Source organism: Euprymna scolopes, chromosome 26 (assembly GCF_053919585.1).
Source record: "Euprymna scolopes isolate OS-2025 chromosome 26, ASM5391958v1, whole genome shotgun sequence".
Lineage (NCBI taxonomy): Eukaryota > Metazoa > Mollusca > Cephalopoda > Sepiida > Sepiolidae > Euprymna > Euprymna scolopes.
In genome coordinates, this window is record NC_136507.1 from 14,270,769 (window position 1) to 14,285,435 (window position 14,667).

The window sequence follows — 14,667 nt, forward strand, 5'->3', positions numbered from 1 at the left end:
TTTGAGCGTGTGAATTTTGCCGGCAGGATTAAAGTCATTTACGGTTCATGGACTTTCAGTGCCTGAGGGAGTGGCACTCGTCTTACAGGACGTTACAATTATCATGTATGTCTAAAACTTTCGACAGAGGTGATGGGTTTTCTACGAGATTTGTATCGTTTTGAAGCACGACCCTTCGGATGACAAATATCGAAAAATTGGCCAAAAACATTAATTCCTTCACCCTTAATTGGCCATTTTTCTTCTATTATTTTTACCATGAGTACATAGAGAATATTATTGTTCCAAAAGAATGAATTTGCTACAATTGTAAATAAATAAATGAATAAATAAGGAAAGAATTATTCGTTTTATTTAAAGAATATTCAACTGGCAATTTTATTTTACAGGGTGAAACGATAAAATTATCGTCCTAGAAAAAGATGACATGATTCAATTTCCGTTTGATGAAAACCGGTTTTCTTTTTATGTTGCAAATAATCTACTAGTTGGCCAGTTGTGTCCAAATTCGAAGAGCGATAGGAGCGTTTTGTCATGTTTGAAAGCGACACAATGTTCGGCTACATTAAATAGATATCATCTCTACTATATAATCAAGTTACCTGAATTGATTTTTTCAATAAAAGTTTACAAATAAAACTGTAGTATTGTCTACTGCTAATCTCTTTGAATGCTGGTCATCCTTGGCTGCTGTTGATATTTTCCACTGCTCTCATACTTCCTGCGTAGTTACCCTTCTGTAAGGGTGCCTACACAGGAAGTTTACAGATCACACAGTGAGAGCGCCTATCATCCGATGAAAGAAGGAGCAGTCGATTTTGACCAAAGTAAACACCTTACACAGCCTAACATCACAAGTGCATTTGAGAAGTTTTAGTACCATACAAACCGAAATCAACTGTAGATTATTTGCTCTTAAGACTGATAGGAGATAGGGCTGTGAATTATGCAACCATTGCTTCCCATATAGGCACCATTGCAAAGAGTATACAATATTTCTCAAGACTGGATGGCGATGAAAGATTGTCATTACGTCGATAAAAGAAACGAACAAAAAGCAATAGTAATACAGAATCGAACATTGAAATAAGTACAAATGGCACGTGAATTTAAGGGTACTTGGAACAAAAAAAAACAAAAAAAAAAACAAAAAAAAAAAACAAGAGCAACGAAAAGACTAGGCGCAAAAAACAGAGCTTTAAATGGATGAATAATAAAAAAAAAGAAGGAAAAAGGTACATGACAAAAAAAATTCTTTGTTGTATGCATTGCTGATGGCCTGGGTATTGGCGCGGAGCAAAACAAATAAACGAGAACGCACGAAAGCTAAATAGGTCATCCGGTGGGCGCTTTATTCGGTAGCAATCACATTAGGCGAGGCGAAATGACCCGTTGTGATCTATTGGGCGGTTTTAAAACTCAGAAGTGATTATCCAAATTAGCTGAACACTAACAGACATCTGATTACTTAGTTTGACGAGAAGCGCCATGGCATCGCAGAGTCTGCGATCACCAAGCACTGAAATGTCGATGCTTATTGCTCGTAGAAACACTGTTTTACTTTCACTTTCAATTTCGATTTGAATTCTTCTTCGATAATAATAATAATAATAATAATAATAATAATAATAATAATAATAATAATAATAATAATAATAATAATAATAAAACTATTTAGCAAATAACAACTTTTAGCCCTGTCTTCGAGCGAAGGTTGAACTCAAATATTAGATCAAATAAAGAAAAGAAAAACATTTCTTTTAAAAAATTTTAAAAACCAATCTATGAAATTAGATTTTAAGTTTTTTTTTTATGACCAATAAACCTATTTAAGTAAAGTAATATGTGTGTATATGTTTATATATTTTTATGTACGGCATAATCACACTGACACACTGGTTCTGGTCAGATCACCGAAGTTAAGCAACGTTGAGCCTGGCTAGTACCAGATGGGTGACCATTTGGGGATTCTAGGCGCTCTGTGTGTTCTTCGCTTATCTCGGCATTTGTTTCCAGTGGTCCTGAACCTCCATTGGTATTTAACAACAACAACGACACAGGAAAGCTGTGGTTAGAGATTGCGCAACTCTTGCCACAAAAATCCAATGCGGAGGTACCCTAACAGTGGGTATCCGAAATTTGTCAACACTGAAGAAAGCTACCATTTGCATATACTGGATTGACTCTTAAAATGATAAGCCTCTAATTATGAATATAGGAACACAACGTTTACGCGTAAGGGACCTAAATGTGAATTTTATTTAGTTTTATTTAAAGAGAGGAAAAAGAATCGAAATAATTCGTGAAAATTCGGATACGTCCGGTTTTTGTAAAATGGTAACAACAGCCAATAAACATCATTAATAAGTGTTTCTCCAAATTTTAGCCTATTTCATAAGGGCATAATGGGGCATGATATAGATAAAATATGTTTTCAGCATTCAAGCATTCCAGATTTGCATGGAATTTGATTCATAGCTATAAAATCCAGTTGAGCACAATCCCCACCGAATTTCATTAAGTCTTAAGTTCCCTTGATCTTACGCCTTGCATTTTTTGGCATTTTCTAAAAGAAAAAATGATTTAGGAAAGTCTTTTCTAAATTGGAATAAGAGTTATGGACATACGGTTTAGTAGCATTATATCTTAATTTTAATATCAGTAAACAGACGTGAAATTGGTATAAATTTATTTTCTTTGAATTCATTTAAACCCGTTTTTTTATGCATATGTGTTCCGTTGCTCATTCTCTCTATTTCCTCCTCTCTCCTTCTCTCTCTCTCTCTCTCACACACACACACACACACACACACACATATATATATATATATATATATATATATATACTATCATATTAAAGTCACTTTATGTACATGTGTGTAAGTTTCTTACTCATAGGTTCCGAAACAGCTGAGCCTATCTTTTGCAAATATCACACAAAGGTAATTTATATATCTGGCAGTGTTCTTAGATAAGTTTTGTACAGAAATAGCACCGATAAGTGTCGGAAATAATCGATCCTTAAAATAACCTTTATTTCTCATAGATATACAAGAATTTTACAGAGGGATAATTTACGTTGCACCAGCCAAGGGAGATAATTAAACTTCAACGTACCATTTCTTCTTAAAAAAAAAAAGAACAACTGAATTTTTGACATCTGTAAATATAGCTCAGTGGTAGAATATTCGACTACGGATCGAGTGATTCCTTCTTCAAGCCCTGGTGTACCTCACCATTTTATTTTATTCGTATTAATAAATTACAGTTTATGGTAGAAGAAGAGATACCATTTAAAATAGCGAGAAATCATTTCCTCGTTTGCATATTTAAAAGCTAAACAATAACCAGAAGTAACTTTCCAGGACATTCATCGTCAAGCTCAAATATCAGTTGACGTGATATAGTAAACAACCACGGACGGAATTTGATGAACAACTTTATCATTATGATTTATTTATTTATTTGTCAATTAGTCCAGCAGACAAATTATTCCTCCATATCCAAGATATGATTGATTCTATAATAATACATACGCAATCTGCATGAATTAAAATATCATGTTTAAGCACATTGTACGACCGAGCAACGCCGGGCGTCTAAGTATATATATATATATATATATATATATATATATATATATATATATATATATATATATATTTAAAAGAGTGTAGCCATCAACAATTGTGTTTTTTTTTAAAGGTTTTCATCATATTTTTATATTAAAAATAATTTAAAATAAAAATAAAATAAAAATATGATGAAAACCTTAAAAAAAAACCCACAATTGTTGATGGCTACACTCTTTTAAATATACACTTTTTCTCTCGTTGGAACTACACAACCATCACTTTAAATATATATATATATATATATATATATATATATATATATATATATATATAAATATATAAAATTAAATACGCCCTTTAATCTAAGTTTAATGCCAGTTAATAACCTCCGTTACATACCGTGAAAAATGGTTTACTACGTTTTCCGCTAGGTGTGTCAGAATTTTTTTTGGAATTTTTGACACCCTTAACACAAAACTGCGAATGAAATAGACAAAACTCGTAATTTCTATTTTTAAAGTGGGTTGTGTAATTTCTTTATGGAATATACTTCCAAAATAAACTATTAAAGTTTTTTGAAAAATAGTAGAAATATTATTTTTATATAAAAAACAGTGTCTACAAAGTGCCTGCGCGTCCTCATGCAGACATTTTTTCTACGTAATGAAATGACTTGAATTTTACGAGTTAAATTTTTAAAAATTTTTTCAATTTATAAATCTATAAAACATTTTCTATTGATTTAATTTTTACAATATTTACAGGATTTTTTTAAGTGTACCCTCACATTTTAAAAATATTTTCCTGAAAAAATTGAACACATAAAACAATTTTTCTGTTTTATTCAATGATTTTTTTAGATAAAAAAATCATTGCATAAAGAAGAAATAAAATATATTAAATCAAAAACTCATGTATTTCTTTAAGAGAATAAAAAATGGAAAATTGGTCGGGTGGATTGTGTTTAACCGGAAAAAACTGATAAGTGAAATGTGATCATTTTTCAAGTACGGTGACCCATTTTTTCATGGACAAGGCACGACGGTTCATGCGTATGTGTTTTTTTTTCACGTTTTTGAAATAATTAATTATAACCGTTTTAGACATCCGTATTTGACAGCTGCAAGAAAAACAGGAAACCCTGCTTTGCTAACGCCGAGTAATCGCTTACAGAATGTCGGGTTTTTTCGAATTGTTGCTTAAATTTTTTTTTTATTTAAAAAGTAAATGCAATATAAAATATAAATATGGACAAATTCTTATAAATGCAGAATGGAAGCACCCATTGATTAGTATTTTATATAGGTAAGTGATATTTTTAATTTATATATATTTATTATATTTAGATTAAATTAAAATTCATTGAATTTCGTGAAATCATTTTTAAAGAAAACCGATTAAAAAAATATTGCATATTTTTCGATTAAACCTTTTATTATTTAAAGATTTGGTCTTTGCTTCTTTTATTGAAAAACAATTAGGGGTTAAATTATATTATTCATGTTGTTATAAGCTTCAAAAGATAGCGAGTCTAATTATTCTTTTTAATGGCGACTTCTGACACTCCTATTTTTTTGCTTTTAATGTTAAAAATTGGATTTTCAAATATATTTATACTTTGTTGGTGAGACTTGCTTCATCGGTTGTAACCTTGTAACCGATGGATTTTTGTCGAGGTTAACCCGCGCCCGGAAAGTTCGAATCGTACTACCGGCTGAACAGTTATATGAATAATAATAAAAATGAGCGAGAGAGATAGATAGAGAGAGAGAGAGAGAGAGAGAGAAAGAGAGAGAGAGAGAGACTTACAAAGATAAATAAAAATATCTTAAAACTGGAAATTACTTAGATAAAAAGCTGCATACGCTAGAAAAAGAAATTAAAGAAATACGAAAAGTTGATGATGAATAAGAAAATTGAATAAATTACAATATTTACTGATCATAAAAAGTTCAAACCAGGAATTATAATCATCACAACTAATTAACACCTGGGTTTTCAAAGATGAACCATTTTCATAAGAGGATAAGTATTAGTAACAAATGCATTACACAAGTAAAGAAATATATATATATATATATATATATATATATATATATATATATATATATATATATATATATATATATATATAATTCCTAATTGATCGTAAGAAGCATATATATATATATATATATATATATATATAAATTACAATAAGTTTACCAAGGTAATCAAAATGGTAAACTTAAAATATATTATAAATATTAAAGAGTTAATATTTACAAGTAAAGTAACCTCAACCAGATGCAAAAGCTCAATAAAACTGAAAAGGAAATAGAGCTTATGATATGAACAAATGATTAATAAAACATGTTAAAAACATCTTGAAAAAGAGTTAAAAACATATTTAAGTTTAAAAAGGAAGCACAAGATAAGTGGATAGTCCTTAATCCGCGGAGTTTCGAAGAAATACTCTCCTTCTCATCAGAGGGCAGAAATTAGCAAAATGCGGGATCGGATTTTGCATGTCAAAGTATTTAATGAAACCACAAGTAAGTCACAGATCTTACTTGGTTAAAAAAAGGGTGAGGTAAGGGGAATAGGAGGTAAAAGAAAAAAATGATAAAAAGATTTCACATGAATGGATAGTCCGGTGAAGGGTAAAAAATCCAAGAATGTTAAAATCCAAACACGGTCGAATTAAAAACTTCCAATCCAACAGGTAAGTTTTAAAGGAATCGCATAACTGGAAGATGGTCCAAAATGATGCAAAATGCAGAATTCCCTGGAAAAAAATCACAAATGGAATGAGTTCAAAATCATTAAAAGAAAAGTTCAAATGTGCACAGAAAAAGCACTGGAGAGAATATTTAAAACACGTCTGCCAAGGCCGGAAGAATCAAGTAAATTAAGGTTTATATATATATATATATATATATATATATATATATATATATATATATATATATATATATATATATATATATATATATATATATATTTCTTTTACAAATTGATGCTAAACAATACTTGTTTTTCCTAATGTTTATCCTTTGAAAAAAAAAGTGATTATATTTGATAATCGTGGATTTGTATTGATAACGCTTAAGCAGAGGCCTTGTGCCTCATCGGGGTGGCTAACACCGTGATATTCAACACATAGGTGAAGTAAGGTGGAACTAGAGCCGTCAGCTAATTGCTAAACCAAATGGAAGTATTGCTATAGTTCTTACGGACCCGTATTACGCTAACTATGACTTAACTTATAAATATATCTATCTATCTATCTATCTATCTATCTATCTATCTATCTATCTATCTATATATATATATATATATATATATATATATATATATATATATATATACATATATATATATCGCCAAATAACAGATTGAACGTAAAACCCAAGCGAAATAGGAAACAATAATTGTTTTGATTTCAGTCAGTTATCGAGCGATGAACAATTATAAATTTGCCATAATTCTCGATTGTTGACGAAGGCATGGCGTCAGTTGACCCCGGGTGACTTCAGCCTAAAACTCGGTCGTGAGAATAACATGTGTCCTTGAGATACTGTTGCTATTCAACCAGTTTTCATAGACGGTTGACCAATCGCTTTCTAGCGAGATTTGGCGTAGCGAGTCTTGATTGGTAGACTATAAGACTTGTGACCCAACCACGACCTTAGTATAAAAAGAGCTGCACATCCAGTTTTTAGTTAAAGAGGAGTGTTAAAAGACCGGTTGAAGACTTGAGTTGAGTTACAGAGAAAGAGTGAGAGAGAGAGTGATAGACAGAGAGGAAAAGGGAGAGAGAGGGGGGAAGAGGGAGGGAGAGGGAGAAAAAGAGAGAGATAGTTTTTGAGTTGCTAGTAGTGACGACTCATCAACCTGTTGAATCAAGTTTTCCTTTGCTACTGGCAACGTCGCCAGCGCACAAATGCGGATCATCCAGAGTCGTCCAGGTATGTACAGCAGGTCTATTAAAGTAACCGAGGTGGAGTGGCAAAACCTTTTGTAATCAAGTAAGGTTGACTTCGGTTTATCACAGCCCCATCGCTCGTTGGAGTGTTATAATTGATTTCAGAACATCGGCGTTCATATCAGTGATCATGTCTTATCACATTCTTTAAGGGTTATCTTTATTCTATTGACGTAGTAGTTACCCCAGGAAGGGTTATAGATTAAGGATTTTTAGTTATTATATTTCCTTTTTTGAACTTTTCATGTATCAAGAAATATTGTAATTTATTCAATTTTATTTTTCATTATCAATGTTTCTCTTATATATATATATATATATATATATATATATATATATATATATATATATATATATATATATATATATATATATTACCCTTACAGAAGCAGCCTTGACTTGACTGTCATTTCGGTCGGGTTTTGATCCTGGTTTGAGGGCAGTTATCTGTCTAGCCGTACTGATGAGCTGTGAAACAGCGAAACAGTAATGTATGTGGATGACTATATATATATATATAATTATTTTTATTTATTATTTTTATATAATTAAAATTATTCCTTTCTGAAGAAGAGTAAATTTAATTTTTACAGCGAAACAGTACTGTATGTGGATGACTATATATATATATATATATATATATATATATATATATATATATATATATATATATATATATATATATATATGAGAAGAAGAAATATTAATTAAATTGAATTTTAATAAATAATATTTCTTCAATTCTCCCATTTGAAAACCAGATGGTTTCGCTGGTACACAGACTTTATTACGTTGCCTGACTAGAACTTTTTGTCTTTACCGATCAATCGTCTGGAACATTAACATGTTCGGAGTAGCAACTATGTAATATTTGTTTATACAAATAAAAATAGTGTATATATATATATATATATATATATATATATATATATATATATATATATATACACTATTATTATTATTATTATTATTATTTTATATATACACACACACACACACACACACATATATATATATATATATATATATATATATATATATATATGGATATGTAGTACATAAAATATGTTAAAAAAACACTTTGAAAAAGAGTTAAAAACATAATTAATTTTAAAAAGGAAACACTAAAAAAGTAAATAGTCCTTAATCCGCGGAGTTTCGAAGAAATGCTTTCCCTCTCATTAGAGGGTAGGATTTAGCAAAATACGGGATCGGATTTTGCTTGCAAAAGTATTATATATATATATATATATATTTCTCTGTGTGTGTTCGTGTGTGTGTGTGTGTGTGTGTGTGTGTGTGTGTGCGTAAGCAACATAGAGCTATTAAGCGATATTCATATCAAAACTGTGACTAAACTACGTCACAGATCAATGGCGTCCATTCCTTTCCATTTTATGTACTTTAATTGTACCGTTATTCATTCTTTACATTTGTGTCATTTAATTGTTTGTCCCAAGGGTGAAGGGATGTTATGATTTCCAAGCTTTGATGCGGTTTGGTGAATTACAATAACTTAATTCATTGGCTTAAGATTTATAAACTCCAAGCATGGAATCGAATACCTCAATCTCTTAATCATAGATAAAGCACCATTCAATTCATAACCCTCCACCTCACCCGTCGTCATGTACACAGTTATTGTAATGGGTGCTGGATGGGCGTTTGGGTCCCTGAATTCTTTCAATACGGACATTTATTGACTTTACGATGTAAATAATATGCAAAAAATTACACGAAGAAAAGAAACTAAGTAAAGAAATGGTTTATTTATTAACAAAGAGATATTTCAGAATTTTGGAGATGAAGATCAATTATTAGTTTAATTTGAATTCTTCAGACTAAAATGTTCTCATCTTCTATGACGTAGTGGATAAAATACTTTGACATTTCAGTATAAGTTATACTCTTCTGGGTGCTGAAGGTTCAATATTCAATGTAAACGACACTGAAAAATACAATTTCCAGTTACTTAGGAATTCTACGAGTCAAAAACGACATTTCCGAAAAAAAGGTGATACATTTGTGTCACTCTAGGCTGTGACACGCTGATGGTTTTTATGACGTATAATTGTTGATTACATATACATATATAAAAAAAACTATTAATCCATGCATGTGCATATTGCATTTTAAAAATTATGTATATATATATATATATATATATATATATATATATATATATATATATATATATATATATATAAGAGGATCAAAGAAGCATATAAGAATTTTTTAAATAGAAATTTAGCGATATAATAAAAGATCGATATGCAAGTAGTGCTTAGATACAAGAGTAAAATATATTGATAATAGAAAAATATATATTGATAATAGAAAAAATATATTGATAATAGAAAAATATATATTGATAATAGAAAAATATATACTGATACATATATATTTATTGGACAATATTAGATAAGCGAATACAAGGACTCTTGTAAGGCGTAGGTGTTATCAAATTTCTTTATGCCAGGCATTTCGAAGCCTAATACTTCTCATCAGAAGAAGACGGGAGGTACTAGGTAACACAATAGGGATGCAACCTCTAGTAATAGGCTTATTAAAGGATCTTTTACAGGTGGTATATATTGAAGGAAAGGGTTATCCAGGGTATTATTAGATAATTATGGTACTTTAAATATGCTAGAGAGGGATTTTAACAGGATTGGCGTTAGAGGGATGGGGTACGCTTTTCGCAGGAGGTGTTATATGTTATGGGAATTAATTAATTAATTGGGGTCCAATGATTTTGAAATATGCTGATCTATGCAATTAAAATAAAGAATAAAGATCCGCTCTGTATTGTATTCCCTTGTTTCAAATTGATTATTAAATCTATATGCATTAGTATATATATATATATATATATATATATATATATATATATATATATATATATATATAATTGATTGACAGATCCCAACGAGAGAAAGATTATAATAAAATGATGTTAAAAAATATATAGCAATCGTTGGTGACTTTTCTTATTAAATATACATCTTTCTCTCGTTGGAATCTGTCAATCAATTATATATATATATATATATATATATATATATATATATATATATATATATATATATATATATATATATATATAATTGATTGACAGATTCCAACGAGAGTAAGATGTATATTTAATAAGAAAAAATTAATAAGAAAAATCACCAACGATTGGTATATATTTTTAACGTTATTTTATTATTCCGTGTTTTTATTTTGCATTTAAAACAGGTAACATATTTAGATCATTGTAATAATTTTTTAAACCATTGAAATAGGTTTTTACGCGTTTCAGACGTTCTGTGAAGCGTCCTCTTCAGAAAGTATTCAAAATGTAAAAATTTTTAAATATACAGTATAACTCCTATAATATAATCCGCTTCGTTCAAATTAGGGGATGCTGTTTAAGTTTCGTGATAAAAAATGTGCTGCAATTAATTTTCTAAGAAATAAGAAATAGTAAATGAAATTCATCACTATATGATACTTCAAGTATATATTAAGTTGATTTTACAATATATTACAAGTAAGAATTGTCAAATATTATTACCAGGAACAAAAACATTGAAAATAAATTAAATCTACTCTTACTTGTTAGGTATTTATTACCTAAGTTATCATCTACAGAAATCATACATTTATGTAAAATACAGTTTTTTAGTTATTCATTGAATGAGTCTCATTGCAGTTTCTATTTTCATCAATTGAGCTCTCGGGCGCTGCCACTGTATTCCGTAAGCGATCATGAAAATCTACAATTTCTTGGTTCTGTAGCTTCTTTATGATTATATCTCTTCCGAGTGACATTGCTTGCAAAACATAGTTGTCACTAAAGTAAGGACTTTTTTCTAGAAATTTTATAACCGTCTCCATAGACTTTTCTGCATCATCCCAGGATATTGCTTCATCAGAGTGTTCTTGGTTATGTACATTAGGGTCAAGAGAATGGGAGCTGTCGCTATTTTCATCACCATTACTGCCTTCGGGATATTGGTCAGTAATTTCCTCATCTTGTTGCATCCACATTTCAACATCATTTGCATTAAGTGATTTAAGAACAGCATGGTTAGTCGGTAACCGTTTGGTTTCAAGAACTTTTTCTATACCCATTGTGATGGGCTGTTTTACACTATTTTAAATATAGCAATCTGAAAAAAATTACAGTTAGTGTAAATTAATTATCAATAGCTAATCTACATTAATTACATAGTACGAACATTAACATTTCTGCACAATATGTAAACCATGTAAAAACCATGTAAACAGTTTTACTGCAACTCCGTATCAAATATGCTAATACAATTTCAATGACGAGACAGTTCAAGTTTAGAGAAAGTCCAGGTGTAGAAGAAGTCCAAATGAGAGGAAGTCCAAATGAGAGGAAGTTCAAATTAAAGGAGTTTTACTGTATTTAAAATGTGTTCAGAATGTATTAAAACATTTTCGCAGTCCATTTTTGTTACATGTTTCCGAGCAGTGGAAATGTCTGTAAATGATTCTAAAGGTCTATACAGGGGTGTTCTCCCCCCATTCCCTAGCTTATTGGGGGTCAGACCATGGCCATTGCTGTCTTTTGCTTTTCCTTCTCTTTTCTTGTTTCTCCTTTTATTACCTTTTAAATTTATTTTTGTATTACTTGGTTGGAAGTGAAGGCCAGGTTGGTATTTTCAAATGAGTGCGTAGGGGAGTGTATTAAATACTTCAATAGTTCCGGGATTCTGCTTTTCCAACTGTACTGACATGCAGAAGTTCAAGTGTAATGTGAACAGAGATCTTGCTGTTCATCTCCCTTCATAATATCGCTGCAAATTATGCCCCCGATAGTAACCCCCTACTTCATTTGGCACTTTGCCTTGTTTGGGGTGAAAATTGATGAATAAAAAAAACTCCATTGTTAAATTGTAAAATTAAAACAAAGCTCCCACTCTAATCACTCAGTGCAGCTAAACAAACTAGTCAATGATTATCTTTTCATGCCAAATTTATCGCGAAATAAATTTCACCATAATAAACTTGTTCTTTCGTAAACCAATCAGCCATTTTATTATTTTGTTAAGTTGTAAAATAAAATAATAAAGCCCGACAAAAGTACATGCACACAGTGGTCAAGCAAACAAATCAGCGATTACCTCCTTTCCAATTTGCAAATCTTTTTATATCATAGGTAGAAGTTTAAGGAATGTTTGTCTTTATTTTGGAGGTGGGTAGGAGAGTACTTCCGGTCGATTTTCTTCTGAGTGCTGCAAGTTTTTGTATTCTAAATTTTCCACTAAAACGATGAGAAAATGGTGCCGAGTGTTTTAAATAAGATTAGATTACAGAATAGATGAATACGGCATTAACAGGAAAGGTGAGAAGTAGATAGAAAGGGAGAGACAGAGAAAGGACGCAAGAGACAGGCGTAAAGAGAGAGAGTTGGAGAGTAATAGGGAGAGATAACTGAGAAAGAGACGCAGACACAGAGAGAGAGAGAGAGAGAGAGAGAGAGAGGGGATGAAAAGAGGTATACAGAGAGAAATGCTGATATAGACAAAGAAAGATAGAGAGTGAGAAAGAGAGAAAGAGAGAGAATACGAAGAGAGAGAGAGAGAGAGATAGATAGATAGATAGAGAGAGAGAGAGAGAGAGAGAGAGAGAGAGAGAGAGAGAGAGAGAGAGAGAGAGAGAAATGGTCAAATTGATCGAAAAAGATGAAAGAAGTTGGGGCTACGGTTCTTGGTTTTCCCAATTCTCCAGAAAGTAATGCGTATTTTAAATAATACCGAATTGCTAATTGGATAAAAAAAAAAAACTTTGACAGAGAGAGAGAGAGAGAGAGAGAGAGAGAGAGAGAGAGAGAGAGAGAGAGAGAGACAGACAGACAGACAGACAGACAGACAGACAGACAGACAGATACAGAAACAAACAAAGAGAGGCAGATGCAGAGAGAGACGCGAAGAAAGAGCGAAAGAGAGAAAGAGAGAGAGAGACAAAGATAAAGAAACAAAGAGAAGGACATAAAGTAAGACAGACACAGAAAGAGAGAGAGATAGATAGAGAGAGAGAGAGAGAGAGAGAGAGAGAGAGAGAGAGAGAGGGGGAGGAAATGGCAAATAGATTGAAAAAAGAAGAGAGGGAGGAGAAAGAGGGAAAGATATTTGGAAACAAAAGGCGTGAAAGAAATGAAGAAATATAGAGAGATAAAAAGTGAAAGAACGCGATTGACACAAGATATCATGAGAGACTGAGATAAAGACCAAAGGAAATATAAAAAGATGCGGAGCAATGGAACAAAAAAGACAGAGATCGATCGAGAGAAAGATTAATAGAATATATTTATATACTAGCAGTTCAGCTCGGCGTTGCTCAGACCCTTTGTACTGTTCATAACTTTATGTGTGTGTGTGTATATATATATATATATATATATATATATATATATATTAAAAAGTTTGACTTATGTCTAGGTAACCTACGTCTAAAGTGTTTAGACCCAAAATTAGCGGAGGAGTTTAGTAGAATCTGCAAAGATCAACTCTTTCAACTTTGACCCCTTCGCAGCCAAATTTTCGCTCAGAAACTGATTAAAAAGCTTTCTGCATGACTGAATACACTTTATCTAAAATTTCAAATGTTTAGACCAAAAATTGGCTGAGTAATTTGGTAGAGAACGAAGAGGGCAAACTTTTTAAAAATTTGACCGCAATCTTGGCCACTTAACATTTATTGTTTTGGGCTCAAATCAAATTTAAAAAATTGAGCCATGTCCAAGTAACCTACATTCAAAAGTTCAAGCGTTTAGACCCAACATTGGCGGAGGAGTTTGGTAGAGTTTCAAAGGTCAAATCGTTGAACATTGAACCCTTGAGAGCGTAATTTCTGGCTGAAAACCAATGTAAAGGATTTTCCTAAATCTTAATATCCCTTATGTAAAATGTCGAGTCTGTAGACTGAAAATTGACAAAGTAGTTTGGTAAGGAAATGTACACACACAGACACACAGACAGACAAACAATTCCACTTTCACATATATATATATATATATATATATATATATATATATATATATATATATATATATATATATATTTCTACAACCCAAAGAACGCCGCAGCTGATTATGATGATTCATTAAAA